Below are 25,515 nucleotides of genomic sequence, written 5' to 3'. Positions count from 1 at the left end.
AAAAATGCTTTATATGTAACAGGCACAGTGATTTCAATCTACAGGAGACAGGACCACCTTTCTTTGATCCTGCACATTAAAGTTCCCCTTAGGTTTCATTTTGAACAATACAAAATCCTTGAAATAGAACACAATGAGAACTGTAAATTTCATTTAATGCCATAACCTGGCCTGGCTTGCCAGGCAGCAGGGCCTGCACATCCTTAACAGTCACTGAACCTTAGCAAGCTATTTAGAAACCTTGATCAAACTCTGTATTTTTGAGAGAACCAAAAATCAGAGCACTAATTTTAGTTTGAGGCTTCTCCCATCATCTTTGCCCAGATCTATTCAGACTCCACTGCGTGCTTAAAGTTTAGTTCACCTTAGATACAAACACAAGGCAGAGAGAGAAAGTCGCTGCACCCCCATTTTTTTACAGTCACAGGTCTTGCCTTATGCCAGCTCACATTCTCCTACCCCCACTATCTGTGGCACCATTTATAGCAAGGTCAGTCACTTCACTCTCTCCATCCCCCTTTCCCCTCATGACCTAGTACTCCTATGTCAACGGACTTCACTTGTTTGCTCACTGCTTCTGCAGCTTAAAACCTTGCTTGTGGGCCACAAAAGACAGGTCACATGTCATATTAGCACTAGCAGATACGCCTAGTTCATAGCATGTTGAAGCAAGAGACTGATTTAAGAAGCAGAGCAGGTACCTTTCCAAAAATGCAAAAAAATCTACTGTGTTTTCTTCTAGAGGCTATCCGCAGCCTAACTAGATCTGCTACAGAAAGTAGTTACAAGGTTAAAGGCCATGATATTCCATTATGTTGAACTCAGACCCTCATCTCCTGTCAGTTTTAAATCGGTGCAACTCTAATTCCAACTATCCATTTACATTAATGTATATTTCTGCACCTTTCAAGCCCTTGTTCTCCTTCCCCAATCCAACCTCAGCCACACCAGCTTTGTCCAGAAGATAATGCAAGTCCCTGTTCTCAAACTTTGCCTTATTTCCCTTACCATTTGATTCATCAGCATAGCTCAGCTAGTTCTGTCTTCCTCCAAATCAGCTGCGGTGTGTTGGCCACACCTAGTAACCTCAAGGAATCTTTTTCCTCATTTGGCTTCTCAATGAGGCAAATCCGTTTGCCACAATGGCATATGCAAATGGCCATAAAGCATTAATCCTCACTAAGGAAGGGCAGTGAAGTGTTTAGCCTTAAATGAGAGGCCTTTTAATGCTGTCAACTGGAGACAGCATTCAGTGAGCATAGTATACATTTTACGTGAATATCCTTCTACCTTGGAGCTTGCTTGTTCTTGCTTTAGCAGGAACTGCAGCAACAAACAGTATAACTATAAGGAGCTACAAAGCCTTCTCAAAGCCGAGTGTCTGGCATGTAATTTTAGCACAAGCAATTGCCTATAAGGGAACCATCCTCTAAAAGAGCAATCACTGTGTAAAAGTCCTTCTCGTTTACTTGTACCCAGCAAATAAACAATTCTGTACTTCAATTTTCTCTGTATCATTCTATCCATCTACACAGTAAAAGAAATTACATTACAAAAAAAGAATTTATAGGAATTAGACTGCAGCAGGTAAATCACTGTAGATAGGTGTATGTAAATCCTTTTGTTTGAGTTATGTACATAAATACATATTATAGATTCTTATTTTATACTTAATTATGTAGAATAAGGTGGACTGCATCACCAAGCAAACACAACATCACATTTAAAACACACACAGAGGTTATTCTTAAAAAGCCACAGAGTGTTTCTGAAATACCATGGTTTTCTTGTATATTTATATAGCAGGAAATAAGTTTGGCATTTTTTGGCAAAAGTTCATTATCTAAAAGCAGCATCCCAGAAAAAGACCAGAAATAAGCACCTAAAAATAACATCTCTGAAGTTCAGCCAAGATGATTCTTTCTAAAAGCATGCAAAAAATATTTCAACATAAGCTCTTATTTATTTTGATTCTTCTCCTGGAAACATAAAACTAGGTGGGAATATATTCCAGTATTCCACTTCATTGTGTAGAGCAGAATTATTCAGTAGTTGACATGAAAATGCATGTTGTTGAGCTAGCACTTTTTACTTGACAGTCTCGCAGCTGGCAGTTGAGCTGGACTTTTTTTGCCCAAAAGAGAAGGTAACATCTTAGTTGTCATCCAGTTCTGCTATGTTTTAAGTATTACAGTGCTAACACCTTAAGATTATAATATAGACCATGGGAATGGATTATACAGAAATTTGAATAGCTGTTATGTTTTCTTTATTCTCCAATCGTATTATGGAGACATAAAAGATATGTTGGGTATATCAAATCCTCCAAAACCTAGATAAAATTCCTCAATAAAATGCAGTGTACATGGAGTATACCATATCAGATCTGAAAAAGTACCAAAACAATAATTTCTACCTGAAGCTGAAAAAGTACTAGAAATGCAAAAAACACAGAAGATTCAAAAGCCATTTAAACTGCAGAGATAGAGACTAAAGTCTGCTAAGATGATGAGATGGTTACCTTTGACATTGAAGGTGTTTTTACTTTTACTATCTTGTTTGACTATTACTATCTAACATTTCTTTAAAGTCTACAATAAATACTAAAAATGTAGAGAAGACCTTCCTTTTAATTCCTTGAAGCATATTCAGTGTAATAATAATCTGTGCCTTAACTTTCCATTAATTCTGTGTGATTTGGGTTTATACTAAATGACAGAAGAACACAGACTAAAGCCAACAAGCTCACAGGATACTAGTAATCCAGTCTCACTTCTAGTTTGAGAGAAAATTACAATTTTCCAGCACAGACAGAAAGCTAAGATAGCAAACTCAATTCCTTTCATGGGACAGAACGGCACAGTAATCTGTTCCTCCAATTGAAACTCCTTGGCTAAACGTCCAACTACAAGTTCAAACTCAACTGGAACACGCTCAGCCTTCCACTCCCCTCAGGTAGACAAATTAGGTATCTCATAAGTTGTACACTAATTACAAACCATGGTTTGATGGGTGGCTGAATTCAAGATGAGCACTTCCATGAGCAGCAGAACTAAGTAAGTTTGGTTTCCAGTCACTTAGATCCTACATATCCTAAACGCCTCATGTCCTAAACTCCAGCTGTGCTTCCATGACATTCCTGTCCCAAGGTTCTCAGTTCCTTCTCCCCATCTCTACAGCATGTCTATATTCCTGAAATACCCCATGACTTAGTGCCCCCCATGGATGTCCCAGCACACTCTAGCTTCCTCATGTACCTTGCACAACCCTTGCTAGGTCCCTCCTCAATCTGAGATCCACTACATGGTCTCTCTCCCCAGCCTTGCACTACTGTCACCTCCTCCAGTCTGCTACCTAGCGTTTTTTGCCTTGCTCTGCATACATGCTGTGACTGTTTCAGGGGTATGCTTGTGTCCATTGACTAGCTAGTGCAAACAGGCTCATGGATCAGGTAGTGACTGGCCCAGGGCTGCTCACTGCACCAAATGGGAAGCTGCTACTCTCCTGTGTTTGGTATTGGTGCTCAAACAAGATCAAATTCCAGGGACAAAATGGTTTAGCTGATTGCATCCACGATGCCTGCATGAGTTGAACTGAAGCACAATCCAGTCCTCTCTGAGTTTCCCTGTCTGATGAGCAGTTGGTTGTCTCCAAATGACAGCCAGAGTGCAAGGTAACAGCTAAGCTTTATGGATAAGCAAGGTGCTAGAATTAAATGTTTACTTGAACCCTATGTAAATGCAATAGCAAATGTGTTGCTACAAGGGTGTCTCTTCTCTATCCAGCTGTTGATTTTCAGAAAACATGTAGTAATTTAATATTTGATACCTCTTTCTCTCTATAGAGTTGGATTTAAATTGGCTCAAAAAATTACGGAAGAGAATGATTCTCTTTCTCTCCCTCTTCTTCAATATGCACAAATGTACCATGATTACAGCCTATGGAAACAAGACTAAAAAACATTAATATTTCTAATTTACTTCAGTGGAGTTTGTGCATCACCACTGACCTTGAAATTCAGGTCACTTCTAGTTAGATCATTTAAACAGGGATTCAGGAGCTAAATTTTATGACATATCGAAATATTGGTCCAAGAATTCCTGGAAGTTGAAATTTCAGATGTAAGGGTACTAACCAGTTACACTAATGATCTATGTTATGCTATTATTAGGAAAAGTTCTACAAATGTATTTGCTGCCATTTTCTGAGTGACTATGTTTCAGAAATACTGTATGCGTACACAGCATTTGCAATACTCTCAGGAGTCTTAGGATTCTACCAAAACTTCTATCATCTAAAAGAGTTATTCTCTCTTTCGGCACCTGGAAAAATCTACAAATATAATTTCAGACATAAATTTTCACCACAGAGCCCAAAATGTAACTGTAGTCTAACTAACTGAAGACCCTTGCTTTCTCCCATGAAAAGAGACAGTAATGGGAACTCGATCAACAAAGGAACTATCCATGCATGAAACAAGTTTCAATACTTCTACTAATGCAAGTGACTGAACATCTTAATGAGGAGGTTAAATTCACCAGAGGATTGTAATTCACTTGACTTAGGCATTACATTCTTCTGACTACTACTGTATGAATAGTGGTTGAACTCATATGACACTTGAGAAAATTGAACATACAGAACATTTCTTGATAACATGGCAGTGCAATCTAATTGCTTAACTAATTTTCTTCCTTTTTCTCTCAAACTAGAGAAGGTTATAGTTGTTTTTCTAATATATATATAGTTTTAATGGAGAATAACTATCAATAAAAACATTAATTATTAAAGAGAACATTTTTCTTTTCTGCTTATTTCATGCAATGTAAACCCAGAGTGAACCACATTTCATTCTGGAAAACATAGTTATGCCCAATCCATGTGGAACTTCAGGGTTAGTAATAGGATTGCATCAACAGCAGTGCAATATTGATGATGTAGCTCATAACACCATATGGTCCCCTAGGGTGGCCTTAGCACAGTGACCTTTTTTCCTATATGTTAGCTAGAGCTAAGAGACTGTTTGCTGAAGCTAAGTCGGACTCCTTATACAGTGGAATAGCTTGGCAGCAGGCGGATGGGCCAGCAGCCACTTCCAAGCAGCATGATTAAGATTTCCTGGCAACATAAGCAATAACTGGCAAAAGAGACAGAAGGGGCCATCTATCTGCACCTGCCAAGACTGGGTGATAAAGTTCACTGCTTTGCAATAGGCCAAATGTGAATTACAATTCTTGCAAAAAAATATTTTAATGTCTATGTTCCAAGTAAAAAAATTACTGCTTTCACACGTTGTAACCTTTCTTCGAGAAAAATGTACTGTTTTTTAAGTTATATTACTATGACATCTTTCTTGCTTGTTCCTTTTAATTTTTAAAAAATTGTTACAATTGCTAATATTCCCTGGAACCATTAACTGCACAGGACTGCAAACCCTTACACATACCCATTACGATCAGCCAACAAAAGTTTTTGCTGGTGCTGAAATGCTTCTAATACAACATGGTTGCTTCATGGTTGTGGAAATGGGAGTTGTTGCCTAGAAATACTCCCAGACATTCTCCTGCCCTCTCTGATTTGCTTGCCCAGTCCAGTAAAACCCATCTGAATCTTTTACCAAGAATACTGTTTATATTTGGGCTCCTACTTGGCCACCAGACTTCATGGTGTTGCTCCAAGTGCAACAAATAGCTATCAGGTAAATAACAGAAAGGAAATAACAAAAAAGAAATCTAGAAATATTGAATATGAGTGGAGAAGGTGTTTAAACACATATTACTCTCTGGAATAAAACCAGCATTTCCTGTCTGAAAGATCCATTTTTATTAGAGAAAGCCTCAAAATTTCTGCTATTTTGAAGTATTTGATCCAAATAACCATTTTCTAATTTTGCATATTGCTTTACTCAGTAAATGAAACTGATGGAGACTACTTACAGAGGAAGGTACTGAACCATGGGGGAGACGATGACAAAGCAGGCCCAAGGACAAAATGAAAAACATACACATATGTTTGATCTTGCTTTGCCTCTGGAGTTGACAAACTCCCATAAAATTCTACTACACCGGCATGTTTTCCCATATCTTAATGCTAACTTTGTAAACGAATATATAGAAACACTGCTGAGATTAAATTTTTCATTTTAAAATCTTGTGTATATTAAATCACTTGTGGCTCTGCTTTATGCATCTCAGTCTGAAAATAATCTGTAGTGTCTGACTGAAGGATTTTATTCAGTCTTTCAAGCACCACTCTTCTCCCTTTCAGCAACAATAGGTCATAAGGGACGTTGGAGGACACCAATTAAGGTTTAACTCCATGTTTGCCAATCTGCATTTCCAAAAGCCACTCAAATTAGGGATTCTGTCAAATTGGGGTGGGAGGCGTGTGTATGTTCCTTAGTTATATTAATAAAAAGAAATACTGAAAAATTATCAAAATACATTCTGATTTATTTACCAGGCAATTCATCGTCTAATCAATTTATTATCCCAGCAATTAATTGTCATGACTTCAGCCTAAAACCTGTCCAGAACTGACCTTTGATTGGAATTCTATGAATTGTTATAAAAATACTAATAATTAAATTTTATGGGCTTTCAGATAAAAAACATGTTAAGAAATTATATTTATGATTTAAGAGGGTAGTATTTTGATTAGTTATATTTCCAGTTGATTATATTCTGTGTTTTGGTGAAGTAGAATTGCTAGTTTTCATATTTATGTCACTTGTACTTTTAACTTAAGATGACAGTGAAAATACCTTCAAGGTTTCCTTTTTAGGGGCTGGCAATAGGAAGGAAAAGGACATTGGAGAAACTCTGATCTTATTTTTAAGGGGGAATTGTTTGGGCAGTTTTTGTTCACTACCAAAAAAATATTTTGAATGGTATTATTCAGACAATGCTTTCACCCCAGAGCTTACAACCTTCCAAGGAAATTTTTTTAAAAGTTTAATCCCTTGTAAGAATGATGGATACTATTTAAAATTGTTACCATTATTTTCAGAAAGATATGAAAGCTACTGCATTTCTGAAATTGATTACTATTACTGAAGCACTGTATTGCTTTCAGTACCTAAACTGTGAGGAAGAAATAACAATATGAATTAGCAATGTTTCTAGGACACATGCAAAAGGTTTAACCTCCAGTTTATTGTGCCAGGTACATGATTTATAAACTATGCATCTTTCTTACTGAATTACATTATGTAAGAATCCCAAAAGCCTTTCTACAGGTATTGAATCAAACCCTTAATAGCTACTTAAATTCTTTTCTAATGTCTAATCCTAGACTCCAGTCCCTACTAATGCGGTACTATCACTCTTCTGCAATTCACTAGTCAGCAGTTTTCAGACCTTTCAAACATCTGTACAATTTCATAACTGATCTTGATTGAAATAGCTTATGTGTATGACAACATATAGATTGCCACCTACACAACAGTGCCTAGCTAAACTACAAGGAAACTTGACAGCCCTAATTGCATTTCATGTGTTTATGCAAATGAGAGTAAGCTGGATGCAGCATGACCTAGAGCAGAGGTTCACCATCAAGAACAAGACTTTCACAGGCTATATCTGTGCAGGATTCCCCAAATCTGCTGTTCAATTTAAGGACCAACTGCTACCAGGAGCAAAATATCTTCTCTGACACTTGAAAGCAACCCCAAAGCAGTTTTTGTATATTTTTCAAGAAGCAGTAGAGATTTTAATGGACAGGATGCATTCCTCCCTCCAAAGTACAGAGCAAATGGAGGGACCTGTGACTAGATTACAGTTAATTCTCTGACCTGCTCTTCGATTAGTGCAGAAATGAACAGGGCAGGTTGTAAAAATAGAGTCTAGACCTAAAAGAAAGAAGGGAACTTAGAATATTAATACAAAACACTCAGCATTAGTGACTGGATCGCTGCAGTCCTAGAAACTACACGGAAAGCCGGCTGGCACATCATCTAAAAATCTACTGTGCTCTCTATCCATCATGCTTACCTTCTGCTTACCTGGGAATAGAAATTAAGGCTTGTTCTTTTAATTGGGAACAGGATTTTTGTAAGGGACATAATAAATCATTGCTTTCTTAGTAGATGACATCAAAGAGCCATGAAAGCTGAGGTACTAAAATGAGGTGTTTGTATTAGAAATCTTTGTCTATAGCTTGCCCAATAAGACTCTAAAAGCATTCCTAAACAAAATACGTCAATGTGCAGTGCTGAAATTGCTCTTCTGTGTTTCATTGACTACTACGATTGCAATTCAGCCATCTTTACTCATACTAGGTAGTAAGTACTTCATTATCCCCAAGCTTGCTTGCATGCTATAGTACTCTGCAATATAACAGTGAGAGTATCTGGGCATTGCCTTCACCAAAAAGACAGTATTCCAACTGGTTCCAGTTGACCTGTACATATTGCTCTCTAGGGCACACCAAGGTCAGTACAGAAAAGAGAGACACTGAAAGCATTCTTCTGGCCAATAAATAACAACATTTCAAATACCATCAAATATACATAGAATGCATACTAAACATGAGATTTTGCTTACTACACATGAATTGGTGACCTTCAGCCTCCATTCTACACCAGTAGAATAGTTTGTCCTACAGAGAGCATTGGGAGGTTTCCACATTTTTCCTTAGGGCTCAGATACCTTTAGGATTCACCCTTTCCAAAAACTTCATGTGCCTTTCCTCTCTGCCAGAACTCTACCTCTATCCCAATAGCAACTCCTGCACTCTTTCCTCGAGAGAGGAGTTCTGCATGATCCTCCTGCATGCCATTTAATAGCCTTGGTCTCTTCTCACATGCTATGTAACCATAATATGATCTTTTACTTTAATATGTTAATTTAAAGGAACTGTAACTTTTCTAAGAAACTTCAGCCAAGGAATGTATCTCTCAGCACCCTCTGGCTTGGTAGTGTCAGCGTTTCTAAGGAATGCAATGGAGATTCTTAACTGAAGCAAGCGGACAAAACTTACAGTCTTTGATCCAGCTCCCAAAATAGACAGTTGCGCTACTTACTATTCTAATCTCCCTAAGTCATAGCTCAGATTAAGTGGCAATGGTAAGGGCTGCTGACTACACTGTATTCTTCAGTAGGGACAGGACACACCATAATTTGCTGAGTGTAGAGACCTTGACATCTGGAATTTTAGGAAGCAGAAATGAACACAATTACTGCAGCAGTTCTTAGAGAATAAAAATAAAAGCAGGAGTGTGACATGTTATTCCATGCGAGAGGAATCTTTGCATCTCCCTTCTCCCAAACCCATCTCTGGAATTTTAGTAAATTCATAGGATTTGCACTTTGGATTTGTTTGTATTTTCTCTTACGATTCTGTGCCCTTTTCTATCTTCCTAGTCCAGTTTGTGAAGGTTGTGTATATCCATAAAAAAATCTTCACCTTTACAAAACATTAAGTGCTAGTCAATGAATTCCATTGAGGATACCTGCATGGCCTTAAGATGTACCTAGCCATTCACTCAAACGAAATGTTACTCCCCTGAATACCATCGAATAGCTGGTATTTATGGGCCTACCAGAAATATTTAAGTTATTAGTTACTTTCCATCTATGAAGTATCAATGCTAGTTCTTAAGCTGGCTAAAAAAAAAATAAATCACTTCTGGTTTTGGATACTTTGAATATGATAATCCTGATGTGCAGAAGGAAACCAAATTCTCAGACATGTGAGAGTTACACTGCATCCATTCAGGGACTAGGTTCTCTGAGCTCAGAAGGACTTCTCACAATGTATGCATCAGATCAGCATTTAGCACTCTGCAACCCCAGCACATCATTGCTTTTGATCTCCTCTTTAGACATTCTGGACCAAGTCCAGAATAATCTGAACAAATAAGTCTTGGGTCTTTAACAAGTGATTGAAGATTTCTTTTATGGTTACTCAGTAATCTACTTGAAGTAACAATTCAGCTACTGACTACCTGTATTTTTATTTTTCAAAGTAAACACAGCCACACAACTAACTGTTGTACTACAGAACTCTCTGGATCTCTAAAATTTCCAGATGGAAGATTGTGTGCTTCAGATATTCCTTTATTTCATTAAAATATTCTTTGATTTTAGCTTAAGTAAAATTAACAATGATTGAAATTACTCTAAGTAAAATCAATTTTTATTAAAGCTGGTAGTAGATTTCCCCTTGGATTTTCTGTGAGCTGACACTGCCTGGAAATTTCTATCTTGATTGTATATGCTACGCTTTTGGATGGTGTGGGTAGTTGGAAAATGCAGTAAACTAACATTTTCCCTCTATCCTTAACTGTGTTCCTGAGCAAGCTTAATTGACCAGAATAAGGCAATCAAATGTGAATATTCTGTGCTCTTTGATTTTTAGAATGCCCTTTAACAGTATAACCAAAGTGAGACTAAGGACATGAGTTATGCCAAATCAAGAATCTAACAGAAAATCAAATATTTATATTAACAGAAAAGAAAGGGTGACATTCCACATCTGTCCAGCTCTGGGGAAAATCAAGGCCTCAAATACTTGATTTTTGTGTTTTGTACTTAACCAGTGTTCAGTGATGGCAGATGTTTTAAAGTCAAAGGGAAAGGCTGTAGCTCATTACACACTTAGTGATGTTAACATCAAGCAGCCCTTGCCTCAGGCCACTGTTCCAGGTGCTTCATAAGCCTCTCCACTGTGCCAGTATAGCTGCTTGTAGCAAAACAGCTTGGAAACTGATCCAGTTGAAAAATAATCCTGTTTTTTCCTGGTGATCCTACTTTTTAGCTGGATCAGCTCCCTGATCTCGTTCACTGTGCAACTAAGTCACCAGCTGGGCTGGGACAATGATGGGGACTACAGGAGGTTAGGAATGAGTGGGTGGCAGCAAGATGGGGGAAGAAGTGCTGCTTAGAGTTGCTCAGGCAGCACTGAAGCCAAATGTCTAGATAGGAACTAAAGACCCTAACCACTGAGTCCCTTTTTTTTTTTTTTTAAATAATTTTAAGTTTTTATCCTCAATTAAAAAAAAAAAAAAAAAGCAGTCTACCTTATCAAGCTTCCCATCATCTAATTTAGGAATAATAGCATTTGAAAAAACTAAAACATTATACAGTTTACAAAGGAGTAAGCAGTAGTAATACAGTAGTAATAGCATTATTGGAGCTGACAAAACAGTAAAAGACACTTCTCACATTCAACCCAGGCATATTAATTTGTCGATTTTTCTAAAAATTCCTAAAAAAATATTAAGACTACAGTGACCAGATTCTGATGTCATTTACACCGTTAAAACTTTGGGGTAATCCCAGTAGTTTCTGTGAAGCATTCTCCACTGACTCTTATGTAGGAGGAAACGGAGTTTAACCTTTGCTTTTCTGTGTATGACTACAGTGATTTTATTTATAATTCCTGGCTCTATTAGAATTTTAAAGACCCTTTCCCCCCTCTAATTTAATTGATTTATTACTTTAGCAAAAGAAAGAGAAGTCAGAAAAAAACCCTAATTTATCATTCCAATAACAGCTCATAAAAGGTTGTAATTCTTTTTTTCTGGTTAGCGTTAATAATATTTACATTGGAAAGGTCTAGGGCAATCTCCTTGAAAATACAATTGTTTTCTCCACCATCAGCAACCTATTAGCCAGATAAAATAAAAATCTCGTACCTCAGAGCTTGTTGGGTACTTGCTCAAATTAAAGCTTTCATTTCCTTCAGACCCTCTGTATACATTTCAGCAAACCAACCATGGACAAAGTACCAAAATTAGAGAGAAAAGGTTTAATTATGAATAATCCAATTCCTATTCTAATTGCTTTCCTATTATTATTTCTGGTTTTAACAAGACTATTTAGACTATTTAGACTTTAACAAGACTAACAAGAGAAATCCCTCTAATAATGGAATTCTGATGTAGTATTTTTGAGAGATCTCTTTGCCTTTTTTCCTCTTGATTCCCCAACACCACCCACATCTCTTTCATTCACACACAAGCACCCACTTAATTAATTGTGTGCGATCACTAAACACAGAAACATGAAGGCATGAGCATCCCTAATCAGACACATGCACAGAAACAAAATCTCTATCCTTCAAGGACAGGGTAATTTCTGTCAGGCATTTTAAAGCCAAGGCAGGTCATTGAAGTTATTATTAGCTCTAATTAGCACTCCCACAAGCTGTTGAATTCTTTACCTGCAGCTAAAGGGCACTCAATATGGTGCAGAATTTGCTAACATCTTTGGAAGAATCAGAGAAATAGCTCCTCTTTAGAAACAGGTCTATTGCATGTGAATAGGCTTTTGGTAAAATTATGTCTGATCCATGTACCAAATGATCTACAGAAGCAGAGACATGATGAAACTGTTCCAAAACAAAGGAATTCTACAAATGTCTAAACAGAATCTTAATGAGAAAAGGAAGACATCTGGCCTTACTTATTATAGTGGTGCTATATTTTAAACTTTCTAGCGGGTTACAGACAAATAATTCATACCCCATCTCTGTTACAACACTGTTCTTTTAAGTTAGTGTTTTATCTAGGAATTTGAAGACAAGTCTGTATGAAAACTGAATTTTTCCCCTTGTGAGCAGCCCCCCCCTTGAGAATTAGAGAGATCTGAACTGAATCACAGAGCTCCATATAAAATACTGATCCTAATTGTGAAATTGGCTAAGAACTGATGAAAGCCCAGTAAGCCATCACTTTTGTATGTTAGGCACATTTCTAACAAAGTGCCATAACAAGGAAGCCTGGCAATAGCCCTCATTAGTAAAAAGCACTGCTGCAGAGCAGTAGAAGGATTTATTTGAAAGAGGGGAGAAAGAAAATGTGTTAAAATCAGCTATTTTGGGTCTACAAAATGCACAGTATGACCTTTAGTCTAGAGATAAATTTTCTACAAAAAGTAAGCAAAATTGTATCAGGAGTTGAAAAGTAACATACTATAAAAAGTAAAACTAGTAAAATATTTATTTTAGAACCTAATATGTAGGAACCTGGCACCTAAAGGATTCACCTCCAAAAACAAGCCACTATCCTCCTCTATGGCAAGAAGCTGGAAACAATGGTCTTAAAGATACAGGCAAGATGTGTCTCCAACTACCATTCCTTGCAAAAGTGAAAAGCAGAGTGTGAGAAACACAGAATAAACACTGCTATGTTTGCAAAAACTCAAGGCCCAGCTCAGTGCAGCCAGACAAGTGGCAGCTCTTCATTGGCTTGGACGCGCAACCCACCAGCTGAAAGCTAACAATGGCTAGCATCCAGACTGGGGGTTGCCTGTGTCACTCTGAGCCACGTTCAAGTTTGTGTCTGTCACTGAGGTGGCAACGCACTCACGTATTGTATGCGTTTTCATACGGCCAAATGTCAAATCACAGAGCTGGGAATAAGGATCCTAGGATATACATCAGTCCCTTCCGTGTGATGCAACACATCACGCTTTGTGGCTGCAATGGTCAGCCAGCCCCTTTTGACTTTATGCCATCCTTAAAGTACCACTTAAAATTTTAAAGAACTACGCCACAACTCCAAAGCACCAGTAATATTAACGGTCACAATTTTAGCATGATTAGCACTATTACCTCTGCTTTAAATTAGACACCAAAAAACCCCAAGCTTCTAGGTACTATTAGACAGTATTCAGTGCCAGGACTGGAATCCATATCTTTAGCCTCCTGGTCCCATTCCTGAAGCCATTTTCTTTGTTACACTGCAGACAGCAATGTATTTCCTCTAAAACTAATATACAAATAGCATCAAAATTCTGGCCTTCACTCCCTCAGTAATAGTACCATTAGAAAGATGCATCAAGGTCACTGCTTTTTTTATTTGTGGTATCCACTTTTTGAAAAGGAAGTGCCACAAACTGAGACGTGTAATTTTCCATAATTTGCAGCAATGCACATTTGTAGCATTTTCATTATTGAGACACTTGATTTTCTGACACCAGGGCACAGCTACAAGGTATATTTCTGGTAAGGCAAAAATCACATGATCTACTTCCTTTAGTATCATGCCACCAGCTGAAGGGTGAAATAATTGCCTGGAAGTGCATTGAGTTGTGTCATTCTGCTAAACTGATTAGGATAATGGGAATTCTGGAACTAATTCCCTAGACATCTAACTAAAATCAAGCCTTTTAAACACTATGATAGAAATTAATGTCAAATGTATCAGGAACACTTTCCTTCATGGATGCAATAAGACAAACCTCTCTGCAGGAACAAGCATTGCTGACTCATAATAAACTCTCAAAAAGGAAAAGAACAACATTTTCTAACTGATTGTGGTGATTCTAACACAGCAGGCTCATTGACAAGTCATTTATAAGGTTACAAAGTTAAGTAAAGGTTGCCAAGCACTGATACTATAATAGGACCCTGGGAAGCCTTGGATGTGCGTTTAGAGGTTCCATTTACCAAATAAATAGGAGCTGGACAGATTCAAAGAATGAGGATGGTGCTTATTTTAGGAGACTTTATATATGGTTTCCAGCTTGTGTTTCAACAAAAAAATTGAGCAAAACTAGAGAACTGAAAACAAAAATACATACAAAATCTCTCTTTTTGTTAATGTGACATGAGAGATCATGATTCTGGTATCTCAAGACTAGAAGGCATGCATACTACCCTGTTCACTGAACAACTTTAAAATGAAAATAACTGAATGTATAATGCATATTTATAAGCAAACAAAACTCAGCTGAGTATGAGCATTGGTAAGTGTTTCACTCATTATTTCACTTATTAAGGATTATTCACATTTTTTCTAAATCACTTTCACTAAATGAAGAGAGCCATATGTTGCTGTTACATCTTTGAACTTTTTCCATACTTTTTAGCATATATCAGTTCAAATGGTTAAGGCATTAAATATATTTTAGAACAACAGCTGTTGGCTCAGAGGAGGAATCTGACCCTATAAGAAACTGCTTTGGCATACTCTGATATTTGTCTGACATTTCCAGTCAGCCAATACATCTCTTCGTGAACCTGGAGGGTCAGCATAGTAAAGGCAGCAAGAAAATCCAGGGGATTATTAAGTACACAGAGAACAAACAACTACAGAATTTCAGACTTTGCTTTTCACACTAAATCTCTAATATTGAGCTATCTAACCACCTTGTCTTCTTTATCATCCATGAAAAAAAATGAGGAAAACAATGCTGAGGTAGCTATGTTTTAAAATAATGCTTCAAAATATCTGTCTTTACCAAAATTATTTTGTATCTGAAAAGCATAGTCTTTACTGCTCTTAGCAAAGTTTTCTATCAGAAAAATCATTTTTCTCTTTTTCATCAGCTTTGACACATACTGTAATCTACCATGCATCACTTACATGTGGGCCACCACACAAAGTGATTACACTGATCATTATCCACTCATCATGGAATAATATGGTAAGCAGGATTCTAAAGGGCAAGAATTGTTTGTAGTTTCCACTATTACTAAACCCAAATATTCCTCTTGTGGTTTAACCCCAGCTGGCAACTAAGCACCACACAACCGCTCGCTCACTCCCCCCTGCTGGGATGGGGGATAGAATCAGAAGGATGAAAGTGAGAAAACTCGTGGGTTGAGATAAAGACAGTTTAATAGGTAAAGCAAAAGCTGTGCACGAAAGCAAAGCAAACCAAGGAATTCCTTCACTACTTCCCATGGTCAGGCAGGTGTTCAGCCACCTCCAGGAAAGCAGGGCTCCATCACGCGTAATGGTTACTTGGGAAGACAAACACCATCACTGCGAACGTCCCCCGCTTCCTTCTTCTTCCCCCAGCTTTACATGCTGACAATGATGCCATATGGTCTGGAATAGCCCTTTGGTCAGATGGGGTCAGCTGTCCTGGCTGTGTCCCCTCCCAGCTTCTTGTGCCCCCCCAGCCTACTCGCTGGTGGGGTGGGGTGAGAAGCAGAAAAGGCCTTGACTCTGTGTAAGCACTGCTCCGCAGTAACTAAAACATCCCTGAGTTATCAACACTGTCTCCAGCACAAATCCAAAACATAGCCCCGTACTAGCTACTGTGAAGAAAATTAACTCTACCCCAGCCAAAACCATCACGGTTCCAAATCCTTAACTCTTTAAAACAAAAATGATGGTTCTCTCTGTTCCCTTTCAGTTTACCTATTAACAGTCATACAAACATGAAATGCTTGATAAAATAGGACAATCTTTTCTTAACAAGATATTTTTTATAGTCAGGGGAAGAATGTTCAAGAGCAGCAGATGAAATGTTACATAAAAGCCTAAATGCATCATTCTTACGTGATCACTCAGGTTCCTTTGATCTGCTCAAGCCCAATGATTCTTGGCAGTTTGCTCCATTCCTTAAAAATCACATGTAAGCCAAACTTTGGTGACTCCCCATTTCTATCAAGTTTGTTCCTGGAAAGAAAATAATCCAAACAGAGGAAGGAGACAAAAAGAGATTTGTTCAACAGGTTTAAATTGAGTTTTTGTAAAAATATAGGTATTTCCCCCAGTATCCAGTCCTGACCAGTAAGTCAGAAAACAGAAAGGCAATTCCTGAACATATTAGTATGTGAAGATTAAGCTCCTGGAATCAGACTATGCTCTTGACATTGCAACCAAGTTCTTAAATAATAGATATGATGCGATTCTCTGAAACGTTTCTTGCATTGTGAAGTAGTCAGATAAAATATACATGTTCTTAAACAGAACTTCTAATAAAAATACTTCTTGTTTATTACAGTAAAGGCTGGCTTTCAGTGCTGCTTGCAATATGGTAGCAAAATGTGAATGAAAGTAATAGAAAGTGGCATGCCAACAAAGGAATTTGAAAGCAATGAGATATGTATATCTTTTTTTTTTGCTTTGTTTTATTCTTTGCTGGTTTTAAAAATAATTTTTATTAAATATATCATTTGAGACTGAAAATAAGTACCCCAAATATTATAAGCATGAAAAAGGCCCCAGCATTCACTTAATAAAAAGACATGTTTTCTTTCTGCTTTGGTTTTAGTTTTAGGTACACACTCCAATGCATTATTGTGACAGACAATGAAAACAGAACAAGGAATTTCATATTTAATCCATGGCCTCACTCAGCTTCCATGACAGTATGAATTTATATACTAAAAGGATATGGTGGGTGAGAAAGACAGCAGAAGCTTATTTTATTTAATCTATTATTTCTTCTTTTAAAAATATTTTTAATTTGCTCTAACTACTATTTCTTTTCCACTAGCAGCTTGTTATAGATTCTCATAACTACATCATTTATCAGATGTAGATCATGTTTACTGTAAGAAGGACTACAGTGCTATAAGAGGAGATCTGCACAGTGAGACATTTGGTGTTAAACACCACAGTGACCCCACTACAGGCCTCTGTGGCAGGGGAGTGGTGAGAATTACTTTGGACTGGTTCTAGTCTAGTTCCGTGGATGAGTGCCCATCAGAAGCTGGAGTACATTAGGTACACTCCCCTGGGGCGCAGGTTTTGGTGTGGATTAATCTGTAAGGAATCTGCTTTGTGTGCTCCCAGATCAGTCCATAATATGAACCAAAGCATGGTAAAATCAGGAGATTTGCTTTAAAAGTGCACTCCTGGTGAGTTCACTCATCCTGGTGCTGAACAAAAATATTTACATAGCTGCTTCTTACTTGTACTTCCATTTAAGCAAAATGTTTCAGTTGTTCTTTCACGACACAGACAAACTATTTGCTCAGGCATTCACTCTTATGATCTAATTAGCTTGAGAACAACACATTTTAGAGGGATCCTTATTTGCCAAATCTTTTCCTTGAATACAGTCCCTCCATTCTACAAGAACACAGATATGTCCTAAAGCAATCCTACATTTTTCCTGCGTTAACTACAGTGCCATTACTATTGAGTTGTTTAAACAGCATCCTAACAGTCAACCTAGGCAATTATATTAACAAGACTCTCAAGCTAAAATATATTCTATTTTGTGAAAAACAGTTTCAGAAGTTGGAAACAGGTCAGCTTTTGTCACTTCATTCACTGCAAAACTACCATTAATTTATTTCTAAAAAGTCATCAATCTATTTCTAAATAGAATTCCCAGTTATCATTTCCATGAAGTGATTTTCAAAGAAGTTGATCTTATGGCATTAAACAGATTAACTACACCAAGCAAATAATCATCAGGGCAACACTTCTACGTTCAACAAAAAAAGCTATTTTACTTGAAGAGTTTATTTTTGTGAATTCAGCATGACAGCACATTTCCACTACAATGTATAGAGACTTAAAAGAGGAAATACCAGAATGTCAGAAGGGAATAAATACTGTATGGGTCAAAATTGGTCTTTATCTTTTTCCTGTATATAGTCTGCATCAAGATTAGTGCTAGGAATAGAGCCTAATTAATTTCATAATATGGCTCTAAACTTTCATTTTAGAAAAGTAAATTAATTCCTCATTAAAACTCAATGGCCATAACTTGTGGGAACTTCACCTAGGTTTGGATTTCTGAAAGGAATGGTCAAAGTCCAGGCTTGTTTTCAGTGCAGTTTCCACTATGTTCACACTTTTAGCATTTGGGAAAATTCTGGGGGAGATGATTCCAACCTTTTCCCAGCTGGCCTTTACGGAAAATGACTGTATTTATATATACATATATATGTGCATTGGAACTGACTCTTACAAATAGCTGATGCCAAGCAGTAGCCAATTTCAACACATCACAGTAAACCACTTCATTAACACTTCTCTGAAGCATCAGGATATTCCTTTTTGGTTACCAAAATTTTGCAAGACTTTTTAAATGAAACAAAAAGGCATAGCGAACAGGTACTGTCACACAGCATATAAAATTTTATGTTTAAGTTGGATTCTGTTTAACAAAAAGACTATTATTTTATAGATTGTTAGAGAATAAGGCTTATCTTGCTACTTATGAGGATTTAGTAAATAATGGGTCTTGGAGTTGAAATTGAAATGGTACAATTAAAACTCAGATAATAATTGTATTTCCAGATATATTGTCATTCAAAAGCAACTTTAAAAGGTCTCGTTACTAAGATGAATGGTTAACAGCCATGCTGAGCAGGATTTCCATTTTTTAAACTATGCTACTTCAAATCTACATAATTTTCTTCCTTTTTAAAATGTTGTTTACAATGTCTAAACAAATTTTACACTCTGGTGGCTGAAACTTAAAACAAGTGGGAAGAAATTAGATACAACACTTTACAAAATTTTTAGCACTGTAAGATTTTGTTGAGAAATTATCATTATCAGAAAAGCATTTTTTTTCTAGCAACAACAACGTGTACATTTTCTCTCTCCTTTTTTCTTTCCCTTGACAGTAAGTCTAGAAAAATGTTTATACCTCGTCTCCACCTCCTCGAAGGTAAATTTTTGTTTGAGGAAATTTCCCATTACCTTAGAAATACAGCTGTCTCAAAACTGAATGGTTTTACACTGAATCCATCTCTTTGCCAGCTACTCCTCTCTTTGCCAAGTCCTCGTTCCCACAATGTCCCTCCACCAGGCATGGCCCCCACTGCAGCTTGCATTGCAAAACCTTCCTGCGCTGAACCACATACCCAGCCAACTGATTCCTGTGACCCACCCCCACTGAAGTATGCACTTTTTTTTCTAGAGAGGCTATGTTTGACACTTCTGATTAAAAAAAATAGGGGAAGATAATAACTGCACATTAATGTTGGGTGAATGAGACCGCTTGATTCCTGCTGGCAGACAGCTCTATGCCTGCTTTCTGCTACACATGCTTTCTCATATCATTCTCTTTCATTGAGGGGCTCTGGAGAATACCTAGTACCATAGAAAGAAAGAGACAAAGTCTCCACAGTCAGGATTTAGGCTCTTTTAAAATAACTGAAATGTGGTCAGATCCCTAAAAATCCATCTTTGATTTATTTTATAATGAGCTCAATTCTTCCTAAACCTATTTATAAACTCCTTCACCTTATGCACGCTGAATATCTTGCTAAAAACATTTTATTTTTAGAAGATTCCTTTGCCTGACAATTTTGCAGACTCTACTCAACCAGTCTCCTGGTAAATTCAAATTAAAAACATGATAATTAAATACAGAGAAGTATTTCATCCTGTCATAATCTTTGGCTGTCTCAAACATCAGAAGCCATTATAAAGAAACGGATTTGTTTCCATAGCAAAAAGAAGAAAGATACCTAGAAGCTTGTCTGCATTAATTAATCTGTTGCAAGAAAGCTTTTAGAAGGCCCAACCACCTAGGCAAATTTCAGGCATCCTTCATAAGGTTTGGTGTTTGAAGAGATGTTTATTCTCTCATTTCTGCTCTACTGGCTCAGATTCCAGTTCTCTTGTTTCTTTGGCCAAGGTGCTGTTTTCTCCAACACAAGGCAGAGATGATTGGCCTCAGATGATTGGCCTGTGATGCATGTCAAGTTGTCCCATGTACTAATATGTTTTACTCACAATTTGTAGAGTTTACAATTAGATTAAATGACAAACAGAAAAATACAAATAGAGAGTCCTCCAAACAAACTCCTTATTTTGTTGAGCAATAGTTTTATCAGAAATCCTGTAAGTAATTTGAAGCTTGTCTGTGCCTCCCGACTTCAAAGCTCCATATTCCTTTCTCCACAAGATACTCTGCCTTCCTTTTCAGTAAATACATTCAGTCTGCACAGTCCTACTGGAAGTTAACTGTGTATTCAAGTTGGCAAACAGGTCAGCTATTGTGTCTTCTCTGAATACTGCTTTTATCTGACAGGTCTATGAGTCAGCAACATCTTCCTTAAATACTCACTTCCAGTATCACATGCATAACTACTACAGCATTTTGTTCAAACGAATGATGTTTGGTGAATGTGCCCTAGGCATGTCTAGTCCAAAACTAATACAGTAGCAACAGGATTTAAACTCATTAAAAAATCTTACGCATATCTCAAGGCTACACTGACTTTTAATTTATGCCTCCAGATAGAGTTATCTTTCAAAGTGGCACAGAGCAAAGCACAACACCAGATAAGTCGAAAGCCTCGTAGGCGTGGGAAGAAAGGAGGCAGCAGAGGACTGTTGCTGTAATGGATGCAAATACTGTGTTTTCACACCTACACCACATACATCACATACGTAACTGTGCTGGATTGTCCGGGCATGTTCCCTGCATGCTGGCCAAACTCTCTACTTGCTGACACATTCACACCTTGCAGAGCCAAGGACAAGATTAGGAAAACTGACTCAACTGTAATCTGTTGCCTGGGAGGTTTAAGATGCTTCAGTGCCAGTAAACAGCTCTCTACCCTAGGCTGAAATGCTACAGTAAACTTGTTTATAAGTTTTACTGCCAAACTACATTCAACAGAATAGAACAGCTATTTGATTGAAGGAATAAGGGAACTGAATTAGTAGAAGCTCTTTTGGGCTGTGGCTGCCGCTCACTGCATATGCGTGTCCTACACCTATCCTCAGGTAGCCTCTGCCCTTTGGGATGATTTTGTGCTGCAAACACACTATGTGACATGGTTCCTGTCCAAAGGAATATACGGTCCAAACAGAACGGACTGTAGCAAGATTATGACTTAGACAATGTTTATGTTTTATTAATAACCCATTGGAGAAAGAGAATGGGGAATCTGTGAAGATTTTTTTCTTTTTTTTCCCCATTTTACGTTCATTCCAGACACAACACAGACTGGCCTGGGAACTCTTCTTCATTACAGCACATAGTAATATCCCTCTAAAGGATTATGAACCAACCATGGACTACTCTGTTTCCACCTGTACTTCAGGATAGCAGAAACACAAATAGGTTGTCACACCCCAACTGAGAACCTCTGGCCTCATACAAGGCTAGCTTCTTTCACCTTTGTGCCAGGGACAAAAGAGATAGGTGAATGTGGACTAGAATTTCATTTTCTAACGGCATGTTTATAGACCTTCTATTCTCCACGTCTCATGTAAAAAGAAAGAATATTTTAATTCTATCTAGAATTTGGAGGAAAATATTTACATGATATTTTTTCTCTTCCACAAATATTTCAGGCATATATTCCACATAAATAACATTTCCATATCTTAAATGCACCAGTAAAAGCTGAGCTGGGAGAACTATATTAGGGACATAGGAATTATTCTGCATACCTGAAGGAAACAGATGCATGAGTTCCATCAGGGACCATCCTGCAGATGACAGAAAAGAATCTAACAGATAAAAAGCAACTAAAATTATATTGGAAGGTTAAGAATTTTGGACAAATTTGTTATTTCATTTCCACTTGATTCTAGTTGGAACTGCAAACGTACTGAAGCACCACGAGAAATGCTGCCCTGCCCTTGTGATATCTCTTGTGATTTCTGGGAAGCTTCCAGTGTGTTCTGAAGTTCACAGTCTGATATACCAGGAAATACACACAAAAACATGTTGATGTGAAAATTCCAGGTCAGTTCAGTGTGGCAGACTAGGAAAGTTCAGCTGGCAAGGGTAGGTGAGCATCTCCCAGGATGGTTTTATAAAATGAACCATTATGACAGAGATTGTATAACCAATTGTGAAGCTCTTATGTTAACCAATTATTTTAATTACCCTGAAAAGGTCTGTCCAGTTAGGGTGGCAGATACAAAATGCATGTGGGGCAGAGCCTGTCCCCATAAATAAGCCTATAAGAGTAATAGCATTAGGTTTCTTAATAAAAAACAAAATAATCCCTACCTCCACTCCCAAAAAGCCCTTGTCCAGGGCTAAGTGAATTGCAAAGCCACCAATAAAAGAAGCAATAAAGCTGAAAGATTGTGAAGGAAGTATGCTTAGGACAAAACAAACATTCATTTTAAGGAATAATTCTCCCTACATTTCAACAAACGTGCCCCAAAAAGTAGCTACACACAGAGCACTACGTCAGGACTGCACAGCACCGCAGAAGAGTAATCTACTGGAAAGCTAGAATAACTGCTGCATAAAGTTAGAATTCAGAATACTTCGAATATAAACACTATAATTACATAGCAGCATAATTACAATTCATTACCTGAAAGGTTAGGAAAGAACTTGTGCAAAATAAAGGAAACTTCCTTCAGTTAATGGAAGGTTTTGCTAATAGATTTGTCAGGTCCAAGTAGAAGAAAATGTATTTCTCTTTTAAAAAATAACATGCCCTTTATGTGAATCCATAGCGGAAAATTACGGGAGTTATTAAACTCACTGTAGAGGGGTAATAGATGGTTCTAATTCAAAATGAACTGAGTAGAGAGTGACTTTTGCTGCTTGCAATGCCAGTTGTTTAGTCTAGGCAGTCTCCCATAAATCTGAACAAAATCCATGACACTGCTGCAAAACGAAATGAAAAAGAAAGAGGACAAATAGCTTCGCTTTCATTTCTAACAACTGACCCAGCCCCCACAGAAAATGTGCCATATATCTCCAGCTGATAGCTACAGGAGCCTGAGAAGCAAGCGATATCCACCAGCACTCAACACAGTTGCATGTGGACTATCTATTATCAGATACACACTTTTCCAAGAAAAAGAACACCACAAAAGCAAAAAAAAAAAAATCTGCCAAACAGCCAAGCCTGAAATGCCAATTTAATCATTAAATGCAATCACAACAATGTCCCATCTGCAATATCAGGTGCAGAGAAAAAAATGGATCAACAGAAAATACCTGTAAAGTACAGAACAGAGGTAGTTTCCCATTGCTATCAATGACAGCAGCCAATGTGTTCTCCACATTCCATTTGACTATAAATTCTCATGTTGTCTGTGCTGTTCAGATTGTACTAGGAACACTCAAAATATGCAGGACAACAATCATAGCACTGAAATAAAATCAGGGGAGTGTTTTGTTTTTTTTTTCTTTAAAGTTTTCTTTGGCTTTCTTTTCTTCAATTAGCTCAGTATAAGTTGGGGTTTTTTTCCCCCCCTATTATTATCATAAACCATCTTCTGTCACTTTCCACGGGCTTGTCACACTCTCAATTGTTGATGGAAGTGATTTTTTTTTTTTTCTTTCTTTGTTTCTTAAGGTTAAGGTAAATTCACTGAAATTACTAAGACTTTATAGAATAAATAATTATAGAAATAGCTGGTTTAGTACCTCCCCCAACATTTTGGAGCAGAGGTACAGTCAGCATTTTCATACACAGGAAAATAAACGTAACTTCTCAAATCCTATTGAGAAATACTTATATAACATTCCTATAAAATTCATAATTCTAAACCCAGAAGAAATAACGTAGTGTAAAATGACTTCATTCACTTCATATTTTCTTGTAAAATTTACATTTCTTAAATATGTCAAGTCAAATCAATTCATAGTTTTTTATTAACCTGAACTTCTTGCTGGGAAGTAACAGCTCTCATTACCGAATGTCATCATCAACTGTGACAGTTACTATCTGGCTGTCTATCTAGATAATTATATGTCCCTACTGTTTAAGTCAGGCTTACCTTCCTTGTTTTCTTCAGGTACTTATTCTATTAAAATCAATATGGTTACGAGTACACACAACGCTCAGCTTCTGGTAAAGTGTACTACAGCTGTAGTTCCTAGAATACTATATTACCTATAGTTATACCTATAGTATACCTATATTGGTGAGGGTTTTTTGGTTGGTTTTTTTTTTTTTAATTTCGAAAATCAAAGGCATGACATGCCACTAAAGAATTCTTCCTTGTAAACACCATCACTGAGAACTTTCATAAGAATGTGCTTAGTTAAAACTGAACAGGCAAGTTAGTACTTGGAAAAAAGAGAACACAGCAGTAACCTTCAAAAGCTAGATCTCATGTCTGCTGTGAACCATGGCCAAACTGACCTGCTTATTTAATACAAAATGACTCACTAACCAAGATTTCTCCCTAGAATCCTCCAAATCTATTGCCCAATAGTTTTGGTCCAGTAAGAACTATTTGATGAATTAGGTTCAAATATATCCTTTTTTCCCCCTAGCCTCTGTACAAAGAAAAATAAGTTTTTCAAGTGTCTAGTCACGCAGTACAAAAATTATTGCTAGTGACATTCCCCCCCGCCCTTTTTTTTAAATAGCATTTTACCAATCTTGAACAACAGTTTTTCTTTTAATTCTAGAAATTCTTAAATCAAACCTGTTATATGTTAGCTTTTAAAGAAAACAAAACAGCACGCATAACTCCCTGGCTAAAAACCGTCCTATGTTCATATCTTCTCTCATTAGAGAATAGAAAGAAAATGGTTATTACAACTGAGATGCATGATGTGTACTGTAGAGAGAAAAAAAAAAATCCAGCAGCACAGAGAAGAGTCCGACGTGCTGAGCCAGGGAACATGGATGCTTAGACCTTTGCTTCTCTGTTACTACACCATTAATTCCCACACTGTCCCAGATATCAGTGTGAATGCGCTTTATATCTATTCCTCTCTGCATGGCAATACGAAGATCACTAGAACAGTGAATGACTGTTACAGGATGTTTCTGCTATCATTATTCCCTGTCAGTAAAGGGCAGAATACAGTCTTTGCCGATTTCCTTAGCTAAAAATTCTGTGTCCAAGTGTCCATGCTGATTTCATCAAATTTATGAGCCTTTGATAAACCCAAGACAACTGTCACACTATTGGAA

At 37.3% G+C, this 25,515-nt stretch overlaps 2 protein-coding genes across 6 annotated transcripts in view; one reads left to right on the top strand and one right to left on the bottom strand.

The window, feature by feature from the left end:
* The window catches only part of LIPC (lipase C, hepatic type), a 66,212-nt gene that overhangs the window by 1,044 nt on the left and 39,653 nt on the right, over positions 1–25,515 (top strand). The gene's annotated exons all lie outside the window — the stretch shown is intronic.
* ALDH1A2 (aldehyde dehydrogenase 1 family member A2) overlaps positions 1–25,515 on the bottom strand; it is a 211,105-nt gene that overhangs the window by 155,708 nt on the left and 29,882 nt on the right. The window lies entirely within an intron of this gene.

The sequence above is a fragment of the Mycteria americana genome, chromosome 6, assembly GCF_035582795.1.
Source record: "Mycteria americana isolate JAX WOST 10 ecotype Jacksonville Zoo and Gardens chromosome 6, USCA_MyAme_1.0, whole genome shotgun sequence".
In the NCBI taxonomy this organism is placed as follows: domain Eukaryota; kingdom Metazoa; phylum Chordata; class Aves; order Ciconiiformes; family Ciconiidae; genus Mycteria; species Mycteria americana.
This window is presented reverse-complemented; position numbering and strand designations above follow the sequence as displayed.